The 17,945-nt window shown below is 38.4% G+C and overlaps 5 non-coding genes across 5 annotated transcripts; 3 read left to right on the top strand and 2 right to left on the bottom strand.

Annotated features, from left to right (window-relative positions):
• The first annotated feature begins 4,788 nt into the window (after positions 1–4,788).
• On the top strand, positions 4,789–4,860 carry TRNAH-GUG (transfer RNA histidin (anticodon GUG)). The gene has a single exon. It is a non-coding gene; the product is annotated as a tRNA-His (tRNA).
• A 3,118-nt stretch (positions 4,861–7,978) lies between these two features.
• TRNAH-GUG (transfer RNA histidin (anticodon GUG)) lies at positions 7,979–8,050 on the bottom strand. The gene has a single exon. It is a non-coding gene; the product is annotated as a tRNA-His (tRNA).
• Positions 8,051–9,783: 1,733 nt separating this feature from the next.
• On the top strand, positions 9,784–9,855 carry TRNAH-GUG (transfer RNA histidin (anticodon GUG)). The gene has a single exon. It is a non-coding gene; the product is annotated as a tRNA-His (tRNA).
• Positions 9,856–14,624: 4,769 nt separating this feature from the next.
• On the bottom strand, positions 14,625–14,696 carry TRNAH-GUG (transfer RNA histidin (anticodon GUG)). Its single transcript has one exon. It is a non-coding gene; the product is annotated as a tRNA-His (tRNA).
• Positions 14,697–16,501: 1,805 nt separating this feature from the next.
• On the top strand, positions 16,502–16,573 carry TRNAE-UUC (transfer RNA glutamic acid (anticodon UUC)). Its single transcript has one exon. It is a non-coding gene; the product is annotated as a tRNA-Glu (tRNA).
• Positions 16,574–17,945: the final 1,372 nt, after the last annotated feature.

Below are 17,945 nucleotides of genomic sequence, written 5' to 3'. Positions count from 1 at the left end.
CTTTCACAACTGAAATACAAGGCTGTTACGCGACAGAGATAGGCGAGACCGTACTGTACTTATCCGTGTGGGCTTATAATAAGCCATACCAGTAGCAGTAACGTAATTTTTTCTGATTTAATTTTCATTACAATACTTTTATTTATTTATTGCTTAGATGGGTGGACGAGCTCACAGCCCACCTGGTGTTAAGTAGTTACTGGAGCCCATAGAAATCTATAACGTAAATGCGCCATTCACCTTGAGATATAAGTTCTAAGATCTCAGTATAGTTACGATGGCTGCCCTACCCTTCAGATCGAAACGCATTACTGCTTCACGGCAGAAATAGACAGGGCGGTGGTACCTACTCGCGCGGTCTCACAAGAAGTTCTACCACCAGTAATCACGCAAATTATAATTTTGCGGGTTTGATTTTTATTACATGATGTTATTCCTTCACCGTGGAAGTCAACCGAGAATATATATATTTTTTTCCTACTTAAACTGGTAGCCTTGTGAGGCTATTCCAGCGTAACCGTAACTAGTAGGTGAGCTCACGGGGCTCAATCTGACGACGTTGCTAACACGAACCCTAGCAAGAGCCGTGCTTCGCAGAATCTACCACCGGATCGGAAACGCGACCCACTGAGAAGATCCGGCGAGAAACTCAGTGGGTTGTGTCTGAGAGTAATTTACTCGTCGAGCCCTTCGTCGCAAGCGACTGGTTCGACGAGAACGGTGACTGGTGCTTGAAGTACCTAGAAGCACCGTCAGTGGATCGGGGGGATCCGAGATGACGTGTTTTGGGCGACGTCGACTGCTTTCCATTCTTTCCGCAGGATCGGGAATGTAGTTACCGGCGGCCACGATGAGAGGGTTCTCGTGTCGTGCCGCTTTATCGAAGTGGCGCATCGACGCCGACTGTAAATACTTACTGATGGACTCTAAGTCAAGGTCGTCATGGAGGTCGACGTTCCTGACGAACCACGGGGCTCTGACGGCTATCCTGCAAAAACGGGATTGGATAATTTGAAATGATTTTAGGTGAGTGCGGGCCGCGTGAGCGAACACTGCACTTGCGTAGGTCATGACGGGGCGTATGCAAGTTTTGTAGAGTGTTACCTTATTTCTAAGGGACATTTTACTTCGCCTGCATACATTGGGTAGAGAATCGTGAACATTTGTTGAGTACGTATTTATATGTTTTGTTACGTATTATAATAACATATTTTGTTTATTATTATAAACGGGTTGTCGGGAAGAGAAAGTTATTTGAAAAAAAAGTTGCAATTTATAATTACTGGATTGGAGAATAGTTAACAGTAGGCACTGGCTAGGCTCTACTCCTGCTTTTGCTGACATCCATGAGCGACGGTAACCACTCATCATCAGGTGGGCGGTAAGCTCGTCTGCATTTAGCGGCAAAAAAAACTATGTATTTTTACAACTTATTTATTTCGTTGTATGATAAAGTCTAAATAACCATATAAGAATGGATAAATCCTACAATTACAATAATATGCAAATGTTTGGCAAATGCAGTTGGACGTCTGTGGGTTGATAAGAAGTTAGGTGACGAATCGCGAAAATTCGTTTCTAATTATGTTTACCATTAATTACGTGCAATGGAGCTATGTAATCGCTCGCTTTCTTTGAGATACCACGAGTGCCATGCCATGCCATGCCATGCCATGCCATACCATACCATGCCATGTCATGCCATACCATACCATACCATACCTTGCCATGCCATGCCATGCCATGCCATACCATACCGTACCATACCATACCATACCATACCATGCCATACCATGCCATACCATACCATACCATGCCATACCATGCCATACCATACCATACCATACCATACCATACCATACCATACCATATCATACCATACCATACCATACCATACCATACCATACCATACCATACCATACCATACCGTACCATACCATACCATACCATACCATACCATACCATACCATACCATACCATACCATACCATACCATACCATACCATACCATACCATACCATACCATACCATACCATACCATACCATACCATACCATACCATACCATACCATACCGTACCGTACCGTACCGTACCGTACCGTACCATACCATACCATACCATACCATACCATACCATACCATACCATACCATACCATACCATACCATACCATACCATACCATACCATACCATACCATACCATACCATACCATACCATACCATACCATACCATACCATACCATACCATACCATACCATACCATACCATACCATACCATACCATACCATACCATACCATACCATACCATACCATACCATACCATACCATACCATACCATACCATACCATACCATACCATACCATACCATACCATACCATACCACACCACACCATACCACACCATACCATACCATACCATACCATACCATACCATACCATACCATACCATACCATACCATACGAGAAGATCCGACGAGAAACTCAGTGGGCGAAGGAATTCACTAAAATGTCCGTACACAAGAATTATATATACATACATATTAAGATGTATAACGCTACAGAATGGTAAAATATGTCTCAGCTATTCCAATCTCCTAGCAACGGAAACCTAGATTTAAATTTAAAATTAGAACTTGACTATTGCAATAGCGGTTTGAAAATAAACCAATTATTTGTATTCAGAAATTTGCTTCGAACTCACGAGCCATCAACAAAGTATCCACTATAACTAGCATGCACAGTTGCGAAGTGCTTTTGAACATTGCGTAATCTGAAAAAGCTCATTAAATTTAGCGATATATAATGATATAACGAGTAATGAATTTTCGTTTTCCATTTTTTATGGTGTGGTATGGTATGGTATGGTATGGTATGGTATGGTATGGTATGGTATGGTATGGTATGATATGGTATGGTATGGTATGGTATGGTATGGTATGGTATGGTATGGCATGGCATGTCATGGCATGGTATGGTATGGTGTGGTGTGGTATGGTATGGTATGGCATGGCATGGCATGGCATGGCATGGTATGGTATGGTATGGCATGACATGGCATGGTATGGTATGGCATGACATGGCATGGCATGGCATGGCATGGCATGGCATGGCATGGTATGGCATGGCATGGTATGGTATGGTATGGTATGGCATGACATGGCATGGTATGGTATGGCATGACATGGCATGGCATGGCATGGTGTGGTATGGTATGGTATGGTATGGTATGGTATGGTATGGTATGGTATGGTACGGTACGGTATGGTATGGTATGGTATGGTATGGCATGGTATGGCATGGTATGGCATGGTATGGTATGGTATGGTATGGTATGGTATGGTATGGTATGGTATGGTATGGTATGGTATGGTATGGTATGGTATGGTATGGTATGGTATGGTATGGTATGGCATGGTATGGTATGGTATGGTATGGTATGGTATGGTATGGTATGGTATGGTATGGTACGGTACGGTACGGTATGGTATGGTACGGTACGGTATGGTATGGTACGGTACGGTACGGTACGGTATGGTATGGTATGGTATGGTATGGTATGGTATGGTATGGTATGGTATGGTATGGTATGGTATGGTATGGTATGGTATGGTATGGTATGGTATGGTATGGTATGGTATGGTATGGTATGGTATGGTATGGTATGGTATGGTATGGTATGGTATGGTATGGTATGGTATGGTATGGTATGGTATGGTATGGTATGGTATGGTATGGTATGGTATGGTATGGTATGGTATGGTATGGTATGGTATGGTATGGTATGGTATGGTATGGTATGGTATGGTATGGTATGGTATGGTATGGTATGGTATGGTATGGTATGGTATGGTATGGTATGGTATGGTTATTGCAATATTCTGCTATTGCAATTCGCCTTGTGATCTCTACGAGTACTCTCAAAGTTGAGGCGTGAGTTCGAAGTCTAAATGGAATTTAGAACGACTGTTCCACCCTTCATTACTGTTTACGGCTTCTGCCTTCTTCTGTAGGCCTCTCGAAGCCCTTTCGAAGCCAGTGAATTTCCCTTCATCATATCGTTAAACAATCATATTCACTTCAATCTCACGTTTAAATTTTGTAACTATGAGCTACAAAGTCAGCTTAACATTAAGTGAAAAACTTGCAAAATACGTCTATCTGTTTATAAAATATTCTTAAGCAAGAGTGACTAGTGCTAGGTAATGAAGTTTTTACTGGTGAATCTACATCATTAGCTGCCTCCGAGAGTGGATTACATTTTCAAGGGACGTCGTCGGCGTGAGCTAAATTAAATTATTTAAAGGCTTTTTATTTATTTTCTTTCTATTTCTTAGCCGGAGGAGACCAAGTGACTTTCTCTTGACTTCTTGGATACGAAGCCACCTCTCGAATCAGATGCGTGATACTGTCGGTCTATGAGCATGGAAACGAATGACAAAAGCAACCTGGTGTTAAGTGGTTACTGGAGCCCGTTGTATATGTCTATACATATACAACGTAAATGCGCCACCCACCTTGAGATATAAGTTCTAAGGTCTCAGTATAGTAGCAACGGCTGCTTCACCCTTCAAACCGAAACGCATTACTGCTTCACGGCAGAGATAGACAGGGCGGTGGTACCTACCTGTGCGGACTCACAATTATCAAATATTAACGCAATTATCAACGCAATAAAACCAAAAGTTTGCTCAACAATACTGGATTGCGTAAATGCGACCAGTCAAGCGGTTAGTTTGCTCCAGTTCCTAAAGCACGCTTTGGTATTTCATAAAGCCAGTCACCAGCTCCGGTAGCCGTGATCGTCTAGTGGTTAGGACCCTACGTTGTGGCCGTAGTAACCCAGGTTCGAATCCTGGTCACGGCAGTGATAATAGCACTGTCGCGGCGGAGTTATATTTTTGTTTGAATTTTTTTTTATTTTTAAACACGTTGTGTAAACTACACTGGGTTAGAAGCCTAAGTTTTAATTATTTAATAGCTTATTATAAATTCAGTAATCTTGATCTTACGGCTAGTTTGGAATCTCTCACATTCTCTCACATTATCCTCCGTTAGATGAGACTAAAAGAAATCTATATATTAATACGTGAAGCAAAAATGTTGTATCCCTTTTTACGAAAATTGCGCGGACGGAGGAGTATGACATTTTCCACACTTATAGAGAATATAGAGAAGAAGTGCACAATACTAATATTTTTAGAAAGATACATTAAATCAATAAAGAAAACATTACACACACTACATACCATGTATTTGACGCACACACGCATGCATAATCGCAAATTGAGATTAAATATTGTTTGTCTTTGTTAATATTTTTTATAGTGTAGTCTTGGCGAAATTTGTGATTATAGAAGTATAAAATACAATCATAATAGTGTACAAACTTACAATTCCAATTAATTATAGTCAAATTTCGGCTACTGCGGCACCTCTAGTACAAAATTAATAAGTGACGTATGTTACGTACGGTAATTTTTAATTTTATTACTAATCGAGTTTTAATTGAACACATTATATAAAATCCTCTCAAAAAAGCAATCGGCTTACATATGAAGGAGTGAAAAGCTATTTGGGTTAAGTGACATTTCACTTAATACGCGAGATTTATGACATGAGCATCAACAGTTCGATGTTTTTAATTGAACTTCAATTAAGTTTACTCCATTCAAATAGCTGAAGAAGTTTTTTTGTTATGCTATATATTTTTTTCATATTATAAACATTAAATGGCTCTTTAAATCGCTCATAATGGGCCTTACGAGAAGGCTCAAGGTCACCTAAAGGGCAATGGAGAGGGCTATGCTCGGAGTTTCCCTGCGAGATCAAATCAGAAATGAGGAGATTCGCAGAAAACCAATGATAACCAACATAGCCCAAAGGATTGCGACGTTGAAATGGCAGTGGGCAGGGCACATTGCTTGTAGAACAGATGGCCGTTGAGACCAGAAAGTTCTTGAGTGGCGACCGCGTACCGGAAGACGTAGCGTGGGTAGGCCTCCCACAAGATGGACCGACGATCTATCGAGATTCGCGGGGATCCGCTGGATGCAGGCAGCGCAGGACCGGTCTTTGTGACGAGGCTTAGGGGAGGCCTATGTCCAGCAGTGGACGTCTGTGGGCTGATAAGAAGAAGAAATGGCTCTCCCGTAATGTTGCGAAATCGATCCTTAAGCCAAATTGCGTTTCACCTCTCAATTTTCGCATCAGTTCGGATCAATGACACTATAATATTTTTGAGGAAAGACGGCACATGGCGTGTGTGTCGGGCGTCGACTGGGAAACTAGTTTATTCGCCGGTGCACTCCACGTTATTCGGTTAAGCTGACGTTCGTTCAGCGGATGAGTAAAACTGAAAAGCCTTTAAAATACGTTATATCTTTTCGTACTAACAGGTACAAGAGAGAGCGCGGAGGACAATCGCTTTGAAAAACTGCCTTGTTTTTCTCGTTTAGGGTTCCGTAGCTTTTGGGACTTATATGTTTCTTACGTTCGGTTTAACTAACTTAACTGAAAACGGGTAAGGTATCTCGCTTAAAACGAGAAAACGGATGAAGCTTTTCATATGTCGTGACGTGACATGCGATTCTTCTAGTCTTATATATTTGAAACATATTGTAAGATTTTTTCATTGAAATTTCTTTAGGTACGTTGACAGTAAAATTTAACACGCGATAGATTCGTTACGGCTAGAAAGAAAACATATAATTTAGGAAGAGCGAGAGTGAGAAAATAGATAGAGCGTCTCGTAAACCACTCGACCGTGGAGACAAGGAGAAAGGAGAGGACAAAGCGAGCTAGGTCGTTTCTCTTATACACAGCATTCCCTATTACAAGAGAAATTTGGTTTAAGGATGAAAAAAAACCACAAAACTACACACCGCTAAAGAAGTTCCACTTCTTTCATCAAGTTGGAGGGGCACCATTTTTGTTTTACTTGGAAGTCGTTAAAACGACTTTTACGTTTTTATTTTCACGTTTTTTACTTTAAAGTTGTCGTGAAACACGTACAGCTAAGGTGTTATGCCCCGACATACAAATGTATTATAAAATATTTAAAAATATAAAAAAATTAATAAAAAAAGTATGTGTGTGTGAAAGTGACACACGGTAGAAGTGAAACTTATAAATAAGATGTAGATATACTGACTATCCCACTACACAGGAGCATACATAATATGGACAATGTTTAGTAGACAATAGTGGGGATGCTACGAAGAGTCGCACAAAGAGGAGACCGAGAACGTCTAATGTGTTCTATCTCATTCTCTCGCCGGCTGAATCCTATACATTTATGTGTTTGTGTTTCTACAGACTTATTTTTTCGTTTCATCGGGTTTGAATTCTTGATTCTAAAGAAGTTTCACTTCAAAAACAATAAAAAAAAATTTAAATAAAAATATAATAAAACATTAAAAAAATAGCTTACGTCTATCTTTATATAAAACGAAACGTAGGAAATAATAAAAAGACAATAAATTATATGCGAGATAAAACTGTAATAGTATTTTTAATTACCTATATGATATGTTGATAAGCTTAAAATCTTGGATTGTAGACTTTGAAAAGTTACGACGACGCGGTGTGTATGTTTGTTTTAGGGAAACCCAATTCATTATTAAGTTCGAATTATTGCCGTGAACATTAAGAAAAAACACAGAACCTTTTAGTGTGCGTGTTTTGATTTGCACTTGGTCATATTTTTTTATGCGCGTACGCTGTAGAACGAGCATGCGGCTTAAACGCAGCCATTGCCATGCCACTAAAAATGCCATCGGGTATTTGATCAAAATAAAAGTCAAAAGATTGAAGATAAACTTCGTATATTATTAGATACGATAAAAATTATTATGTTTAATATTTTTGTTTACAGTGGAGTAAAAAAAAAACAATTAAAACGCACATTGAAGACAAGTTTTGTAGGCATATAGTATTAAGTTGTAAGGCAAAACGAAACTCCGCCGTGACAGTGTTATTATCACTGCCGTGACCAGGATTCGAACCTGGGTTACTACGGCCACAACGTAGGGTCCTAACCACTAGACGATCACGGCTACCGGAGCTTGTGATCGCCTGTCTGAAATATTGAAATGCACTCCAAGAATTATAACAATTATGCGCCGTAATAAGCAGAGTTGCGCAAGAAAATGTAATAAGCGGGTTTTGTATTTACAATTGACTAAGATTAGCGTTGTGCGGTGGGTTGTTGTTTTAACATTAGATATTCGCCTAGCTCTACCCCTGGTATTGCTGATGTCTATGGGCGACGATAATTACTCACTATCAGGTGAGCTGTATACTCGTCTGCCTACAAGGCTGATAAAAAAAACAAATAATTTTAACAGAGACGAAACGATAAAGATCTGCGTATTTAAAATGTACAGTTATCGCTATCAGCTCTCATATCTCTTTTTTCAATAAATTTGAAACGGGTTACTACGGTCAAAAAGTAGGGTTACTGGTGATAGGACCTCTTGTGAGTCCGCGTGGGTAAGTACCACCATCCTGCCTATTTCTGCCGTGAAGCAGTAACGCGTTTCGGTTTGAAGGGCGGGGCAGCCGTTGTAACTATACTCGAGACCTTAGTACTATTATCTCAAGGTGGGTGGCGCATTTATGACGTAGATGTCTATGGGCTCCAGTAACCACTTAACACCAGGTGGGCTGTGAGCTTGTCCACCCATCTAAGCCATAAAGAATGGGTCCTGACCGCTAGATCACGGCTACCAGAGCTGTCGGTAATTACAACGAAACATTCACCTCGCAAGTACAAACTGGAGCACTTTCACTTAAATTAGGAAACCGAAAATTTCGAGTTGTATGTACATTGTATGTTTTATACTTTAAAAATGTTTAAAAGTCGCTCAAATGTTTAAAATGTTTAAGAGTGGTGGTTTAAAACTTGTCGTCCTAAAAAGATACATAGTGCAGATGGCACAAGTGGACAGAGATAGATGGAAGAGCGATTGCATTTTTTATTTATTTGTTGGATAGATGGATGGACGAGCTCACAGTCTACCTGGCGTTAAGTGGTTACTGGAGCCCATAGACATCTACGACGTAAATGCGCCACCCACCTTGAGATATCAGTTCTAAGGTCTCAGTATAGTTACAACGGCTAACCCACCCTTTAAATCGTAAAGCATTACTGCTTCGTCTTGCGTTTGGTTATTGTATGAGTAGGAATTTGTCTGCTTCAGTCTAAGTGGTTAGAAGCCAAAGGCGTAACGTTATTCCAGTAACTTGAAGAAGTACCATAGTACCATCCCCCGCGGTGGAGAAAAAGTACATTGGTAGGAGATTTTTTCCGCAAAAACAGATTTAATGTAACCGTTATTGACAAAATTACAATATTGAGATTAGGAATCGGCCCTGCGGCTACTTATCGTTATAGTAATCTTCCAGTTGTCGTCTAAAATTAATTGAAAAAGGAGATATGAGAGCTGATAGCGATAGCTCTACATTTTAAATACGCAGACCTTTATCGTTTCGTCTCTGTTAAAATTATTCGTTTTTTTTTATCAGCCTTGTAGGCAGACGAGTATACAGCTCACCTGATAGTGAGTACTTATCGTCGCCCATAGACATCAGCAATGCCAGGGGTAGAGCTAGGCAAATATCTAATGTTAAAACAACAACCCACCGCACAACGCTAATCTTAGTCAATTGTAAATACAAAACCCGCTTATTACATTTTCTTGCGCAACTCTGCTTATTGCGGCGCATAACTGATATAATTCTTGGAGTGCATTTCAATATTTCAGACACGCGATCACCAGCTCCGGTAGCCGTGATCGTCTAGTGGTTAGGACCCTACGTTGTGGCCGTAGTAACCCAGGTTCGAATCCTGGTCACGGCAGTGATAATAACACTGTCGCGGCGGAGTTATGTTTTTTGTATTTTAACCTGAAAAACGAATGACATTAAGCTTTTCATTGTTTTGATTTAAATTATTTTGTACTTGACGGATAAACTTATGAAATAAGTCAAATACGATATGGTTTTTCTGTTTTTTTGTGAGTTAAGTTATGCCATTAAAAATATAGTAAGTATTTCACAACTTAAACCTCGTTTCTCTGGCACTTAAAAATGTACTGCTAATATTTAACTTTTATACAACATTGAAACGGCGCATAAAGTTTTGTCCCTCAAAGCTAAAGCGTCACGTTACGGAGTTTTAAGAAAAACTTTTGAATTTTACGAAGCTTATTTAACTACTCCGTATAAAAATTTTAAAACAGTAATTAGTAGTGGATGTAGTCACCATTGTTTCATAGTTTTAGGAAACATAAAGATTAGATGTAATTAATATTATCATTATTAATATCTATAATAAATGTGTTAAATTCTTAAGGTTCCATCATTAGTAGCGTAAGCAATTGATGTCTTAAAAAATCACACATACCATTAGCACACCGGTTGGTAGGTATGGCTTTTGATAAAGGAATTTTAATCGCTTTGTTAAGGTTTGGTCAAATCAACACTTCAGAATTCTCATTACTTCATTGATATGCTACACATTAATTAAAAGCTTACAATCATAACACAAATTACAATTTGTACACGATTCTGAAGTGTATGTAAAAAAGTATTTTTCTTTGATACTAAAGCTTTACTGTTAAGAAGCTTAATATCATTTGATTTGTATATATGGAACATATGAAAACAACTTAAAACATTATATACGAGTGCTCATATTTCGTCGACACAGTCGAACGTCGCCCTAAGCACGTCATAACGGATCCTCCCGATCCATTAACGGTGCTTTTAGGTACTTCAAGCACCGGCCACCATCCTCTTCGAACCCATCGCTTGCGACGAAGGGCTCGACGAGTAAATTAGCTCATAGATACATCCCACTGAGTTTCTCGCCGGATCTTCACAGCGGGTCGCGTTTCCGATCCGGTGATAGATTCTGCGAAGCACTGCTATTGCTAGGGCCAGTGTTAGCAACATTCCCGGCTTGAGCCGCGTGAGCTCACCTAGCTCGTTGAATCTAGAATAACCCCTCGAGGCTACTAGAATAGGTAGAAAAAAAAAACATTAATTAGGCAAATTTCAAATGTTTTGCGGAACGCCTTTTTACTACACTATAATCTCTATCTTTCGTTAGCCGTTTGTAAACGCGTGTTTGGAAGGTTTTTCTTTTTTTTAAGTCGACACTTACTTAAACTTCTCTTGAATTGAGCCCCTGCGTAGTGCCGCATAACCCGACGCGAGCACACCATATTGGAGCAGCATGTTCTCTTACCGTGCTGCACACGGATTTGGCATGAGTTGTACGAACAGCCCTATGCCTAACGTTAACCCTCCTTGAGTTATAATTTCCATACATCCATTCCAATGTCGGGGGGACATTTCTGTTTCTTCTTTTGGTGTTCCTATTATTTCATCTGTTCTTTTAGTTCTATAGTGTAGTATATTTATAATGACGTAAGTCATGCATTCAATATAACTAGCTGTAAGTGAGGGTGTCTTTAAAATAAATCGGTATTGAACCAACTTGCGTGTGTTTCAATCACTGAAGTAGGAAACCTATGGAAATGAAACGTCAACAAAACATTCGTGCCACTGTGACGTCATCTGGCCACAAAACATGGCGGTTTTAGTGCTGCCCAGAAGATTTTAATGTTAGTAGGTTTTATCGATAAACGTTCTTGGCTTATTTTATTTTAAATATTGTTGAGTATGAATGTATTTGTAGAATTTATACTTTAATAGGAATTAAGTATATTGTTATGTGCAAAGATGATGTGATTTAGATATTATGTGAAATATAAGACGAGTTCGTGCTTCAAATTTTCCAAGAAAACGATATGACGATTTTTAAAATTTGCTACACTGATTTTATAAAGTTGTCGTTTGCCGCAAAACATAAAGATATGGCATAGTACAGTGCCATCAGCCCATTTCTAGCATGCTGGATGTTATCGTATTTTGAGTACGTGTTTTCTTAGACTATTACAATCTATTTTAATTGTTTTGCTGACTCTAAAGTCCGTAACAGACTACCGCAGTGCACCTCAAGGAAGGTGCACCGGACCATTTGAATCACTCTCACTTGAGAGTGATTCAAATTTTAAACTTATCAAGGGACCGCCTGATAAAAAAAAACACATACAGAACATTTATTCGTTAATGAAATTACAAACGTCATTCCTTGTGACTTCTTCTCTAAAATCACTTAATTAATAAATATTTAACGAATTTACAATAGTGTTCTACTCACTGCGGAATAAAACTATTTTATTTAAATAGTTCCGAAGAGATTTTGTCGGTAGCCTTTTTCCCGAAATATCTAAACAGAATGTCTAAATATGTTTTGATGACGTATTTTAAAGAGGTATTTATGATTAGTGTCATTATGAATAGATTCCGACCGAAAAATGGTGTCCGATATTTCGGATTCAAATATATTATTAAGTGTATAATCTATGTTTCGGATGAGGGCTCCATAATGAATTTAAATATATATAGATAATAGTTTTGGGGCATCGAACTTCTTGAGATCCTATAAAATATGTTTTAATTATTATTTTTGTATGTTTTAAGCATGATAAAACTAGAAATTTTATATAAGTAATCATATTAAATCGATATCAAAGTCAATAAATAATGTACAACCCAAAACAGACGGCCGAACTGACGTGACAATGACATTTGGCGCGCTAAACATGGCGGATTTTCGGCCTCATTAGACGGAGACGGAGACATTTACGTATATTCATGTTTCATTTTATGTACGCACTGAAATACTGTTACATATATTGTTTTCCTGCGAGTTAAAGTGCTGAGTAAGAACGAGATAGATATATGTTTATGTGTGTGCCTTCAAAATGGGTGCTATTTATATAAGCAATTGTACGTATAGAACAATATGTCGTGTCCCTACTATATAGGTCTATGGTTTCAATACATGGTGACAGCGGTGGGATAGGGCATTTTTCGCGAGTATGTGTGCAAAAGAAAGTAATTTGTAAGGTGTTAAATTTGAGTATGGATACTGCGAGCAGTGATAGTGAAGAAAATTGCAAAGAAATGTTCTATGTGAATACGATCGCGGGGAACAATAACATTATGTAAGTCATCTAATGAATGGGTGAAAGTTGTAAAATATAAAGACACCCTCACTTACAGTTAGTTAAATTGAATGCATGACTTACGTCATTATAAATATACTTATAGATAATAACATAGATATAGATAGAGATAGATAGAGAATACATATAGATTTGCATTTTATTATCATCATCTTTACCTATGCACGTATCCTTTACTTACCCATATAAAACGAGCTGGACGCACTGTTCAATTTACATTTACGATGTGCGAACTTTACGATGCTGACTAGGACCGCTCGTAGAAATCGTCTGATAGACTTTTATGAAGCTTCGAAGTTTTAAAATGGACTGTTCTAATGTTTTACGATATTCACGCACGATTTAAGGATTACGATTCGAAACATTGCACGTGCTTTAACAATAATAAGTTTATTTGTTTTATTTATCGACAATGTACCATAAACTGTGAACTCTCTTATAGACAATACGCTCGGTTCTTATTTACAAGGAATACCAGTTTGGGGCTAGATAACTACTTACCATTTGCCCCAGATTTTTCCCCCCTACCTAGTCATTGGTAGCCTAAAGGGCTATTTCGGCTACACTGTGGCTGTTAGGTGAGCTCACAGGGATTAACCCAAGAGAATTTGCTAACACTGGCGTTAACAAGGCCAGTGTTTCGCTGAAACTATCACTGGATCGGAATCCTGAGCCACTGAGAAGATCCGGCGAGAAACTGAGTGGGTTGTGTCTATACTTAATATTATAAAGAGGAAAGATTTGTTTGTTTGTTTGTTTTGAATAGGCTCCGAAACTACTGGACCGATTTGAAAAATTCTTTTTCCATTAGAAGCCGACATTGTCCCTGATAAACATAGGCTACTTTTTTTTCATTTATTTTTATTTTATTTTTTTGGTTTCATGTGTGTTTTAATGTTTCCGAAGCGAAGCGAGGGCGGGTCGCTAGTCTATTATATATTGAATATTGGGAATATATGGGAAAATAACATATTGATAAATATATCAAATCTGCTGAAACCGTGAATTAAGATTTTGACATTTTGAATAAAACTTTCAATACAGTCTGTCTGATATCCGTGGCCAAAAAACAGCATCACTCCAGTTCGTCCCGTAGATAAATAAAACATATTACTCTCAGGAAATATACCAGCAGTTTTCGATCCTAGACTAGTATTTATTAGTGCTTGACCTCATTTCTAGTCCTCATGTTATATACCACCATATTGCCTATTTCGACTGTGAAGCATTTTTCGGTTTGATGATTGGAACACCCGTTACATATTTTATTTAACTGAGACATCAAAACAATGTCTCATACTACGTTATTGTTATTTGCTTCGGTAACTTAAGGACAAGTCAGTAGGGAGCTCGTCCGCCCATTCATAGCTACAAATAAAAAGTTTATTGCCTTAAATTTTATAACATAACCGTAGTTTTTCAATGAAAAATATCCTCATCGGATAGTGTAGGAATAGTGGAGGTAGGTACAGTGTCGACAAAAAAAAATGTAAAAAGATTAACTCCGCCGCGACAGTGTTATTATCACTGCCGTGACCAGGATTCGAACCTGGGTTACTACGGCCACAACGTAGGGTCCTAACCACTAGACGATCACGGCTATCGGAGCTGTTGCTGTTGACGACGAAGAAGCGAAAGGTGTTCCAAAAACGAGACCAGTTTTAGGGTACACTTGCGCAACAAAATAAGAGAAAGTGTCTTAAAATCAATACACTTCAGAACAATATCATTCAAATTGTTTTTAGTGGATATTGTCCCGCGATATTTATTTTTAAAACCAAATAGCACATTACTGAAAATCCAGAATGTCATTTATGGACTCATAAATAGATAGAATAAGAAAAAAAAATTAAAGCCCTTAATCTCTTTTAAAATTAATATCAAAAATTAAACGGTAAACAGTATTAATAAACTAGAAAAAACTAAGCTCTATTTTTACTTTATGACAGACTTATCTGAATGACACTGAATAAAAATCCTTTTTAAAAACTAGAGTTTTAAATAGTACAGGTTTCTCTTTACACTTATTTATTTAGTTTTTTATTTGTTTGCAAGAAGATCACGTCGTGTGAAGATCTACTCCAACGAAATCAATGTTCCCTATTCTGGGCCAATTGTATCCAGTTTGGTCCCCTTGTCTTTGCGATGTCAACCTGCGGAGGGATGATCTCACCCCGAGCGATCTCACACCTTAATTGGACAATGGGGTATATTTAATACGGAGTAAGAAATAACCAAACAAAATTCCGCCATTAATCGAAACATGAATAAACAGTGAATAAAAATATATGAAATTAATGACTTGAAATTCAAATTAGCTCGATTCTGAGATTGTTATATTATATTTTATCTCTAACTAGCTGACCCGACAGATTCCGTAATGCCTAAATCGATAAATAAAAGACCTAAACTTTTGTATACTTAAAACTTAAAACAAACAAAAGGAATCCGTTCGACGGGGGACACATCAAAGGAAAAACAAAATTGTTATTTTTATTTAATTCCGAGCATTTTCATATTTATCTACCTTTTAAATCTTCTCTGTACTTCCACAAATAATTCAAGACCAAAATTAGCCAAATCGGTCCAGCCGTTCTCGAGTTTTAGCGAGACTAACGAACAGCAATTCATTTTTATATATATAGATAATTACATAAGAGATATATGGCCAGACATTTACGATAACAACTTCAGAGCATTCCTAATTATATTTGTTTCTGATCTATCTAAAACAAAAACAATATATATATTTTTGTTTGCTTGTCTTTTATGCGTACAGTTGTTGTTGTGATAAGACTCCGAGAGAAAGATATTTCCGTCTTAATACCATCAACAAACAACGGTAGACCGCTGAGCGTGACCCAATTTCACTACCCTACTATATAGATATTTAAACATTAGTAGAATAAACAATGAAGCTGAATGAAGCAATTGGTTTGTGAAATTTTGCCCTAAAAATAAAGCTCACGGATTTTTTAAAATGTTTATACGACTTTTCGTCTGAATATTCATAGATCAGATTTCATGAGTGACATAATAATTAAAACTATATACTTTTTTATTGCCCTTGTAGGCAGACGAGCATACGGCTCACTGTGGTGGTGATGGTGAGTGGTTACCGTCGCCCATGGACTTCAGCAATGCCTAGTGACGGTTTTTAATCTCGCATTTTTTACTGTCATTAAAGTGTTTCTGACGTTTCGAATACTCTAAACTTTCTTTGTTCCGGAACTGGTCGTCGTAGTCGTCGTCGCTGTACAGATGATGACTTTTTGTTTCCGTTGATTGGTTTTTTACTTGGCCGACATACGCAATTTCAACAAAAACCAATTTAATAATCAGTACACTAAGGTTTGACTTTGAGGATTTAAGTACGTATTGACAAAATTTGGACTTCCTTTCATCTCCCGTATGGTCTAGTGGCTAGGATACCTGGCTTTCACCCAGGAGGCTCGGGTTCGATTCCCGGTACGGGAAGCTTTTTTGGTTCTCTATCATTTATGTAGAGTTTTACGCTTAGTAATTGTTTAAAACGCCTTTTGAAAGGACATCCATTGTAACTATGCTCGTTCTCTGATGTTTACATTTATATAATCGATTGTAAATGTTTAGATGTACTATAGCGCTTACTTTAATATATGCCTTCAACAAAATCATCGAGACTCAATTATCGACTTTTGCTAAAATGTAAATTAATTAAAACTTGCAAAGCGTGTTGAGAGTCTGTGCGAGTCCTCGTTGTTTCTGCCGAGGTATTCATGTCTTGGGTGGGACCGCCAACTTACAATGCGGTTGAGATTGTTATTGTTCAAAGACCCCCCCTAACTGTACTCGTCGAAATCGGCAAAGAGTTCGATGTGCAGCCTAACCTAAATATCAGCCCGCTGAGTTTTAGCCGGATCTTCTCAGCGGATCGCAAGTCCGATCCGGTAGTAGATCCATTCGCGAAGCAATTGCTCTTGAGTTGTTAGGTCTTCTTTGGAGGCGCTCAGGCACCTGTTAGCAAATCCCACCCCTCCTGGTTGAGCCTTTGCTCGCCCACCTGACTTGGTGAAACTAAAAAAGCCTCCGACCAACAGTAAGCCCTGAATCATAAAAAAAAAGGTCAAAGTGAGTGGTCACGATCGGCTTAAGTAACCACTCAACACCAGAGGGATCTGAGCTCGTTCAATAAAAATAATAAATAGATGTGCTTAGTTGCGATTTTAAAAGACTTTTTTTTTTTTTTTTTTATTACCTAGATGGGTGGACGAGCTCACAGCCCACCTGATGTTAAGTAGTTACTGGAGCCCATAGACATCTACAACGTAGACGCGCCACCCACCTTGAGATACAAGTTCTAAAGTCTCAGTATAGTTACAACGGCTACCCCACCCTTCAAACCGAAACGCATTACTGCTTCACGGCAGAAATAAGCAGGGCGGTGGTACCTATCCGCGCGGACTCACAAGAGGTCCTACCACCAGTAATTACGAAAATTATAATTTTGCGGGTTTGATTTTTATTACACGAACTTCTGTTGAATGTTATATATTCTCTTAAAAACACCAGAACGAAATCCAGAAGAAGAAACAATTTTAATCTGATGAAGGTAGTAATTCCAGTGGAAACCTCGACCATTTCTAAGATGAGTTGATTATGACGTTGTGGTTCATGTAATTTGCTCAAGACAAAACAATTTTATTTTTATTTTTTTATTGCATAGAGCTCGCAGCCTACCTGGTGTTAAGTGGTTACCGGAGCCCATAGAAATGTACAACGTAAATGCCGCCAGTCACCTTGAGATATGAGTTCTAAGGTCTCAGTATAGTTACAACGGCTGCCCCACCCTTCAAACCGCAACGCATTA

Source organism: Bombyx mandarina, chromosome 05, assembly GCF_030267445.1.
Source record: "Bombyx mandarina strain Sakado chromosome 05, ASM3026744v2".
NCBI classification, from domain to species: domain Eukaryota; kingdom Metazoa; phylum Arthropoda; class Insecta; order Lepidoptera; family Bombycidae; genus Bombyx; species Bombyx mandarina.
This window is presented reverse-complemented; position numbering and strand designations above follow the sequence as displayed.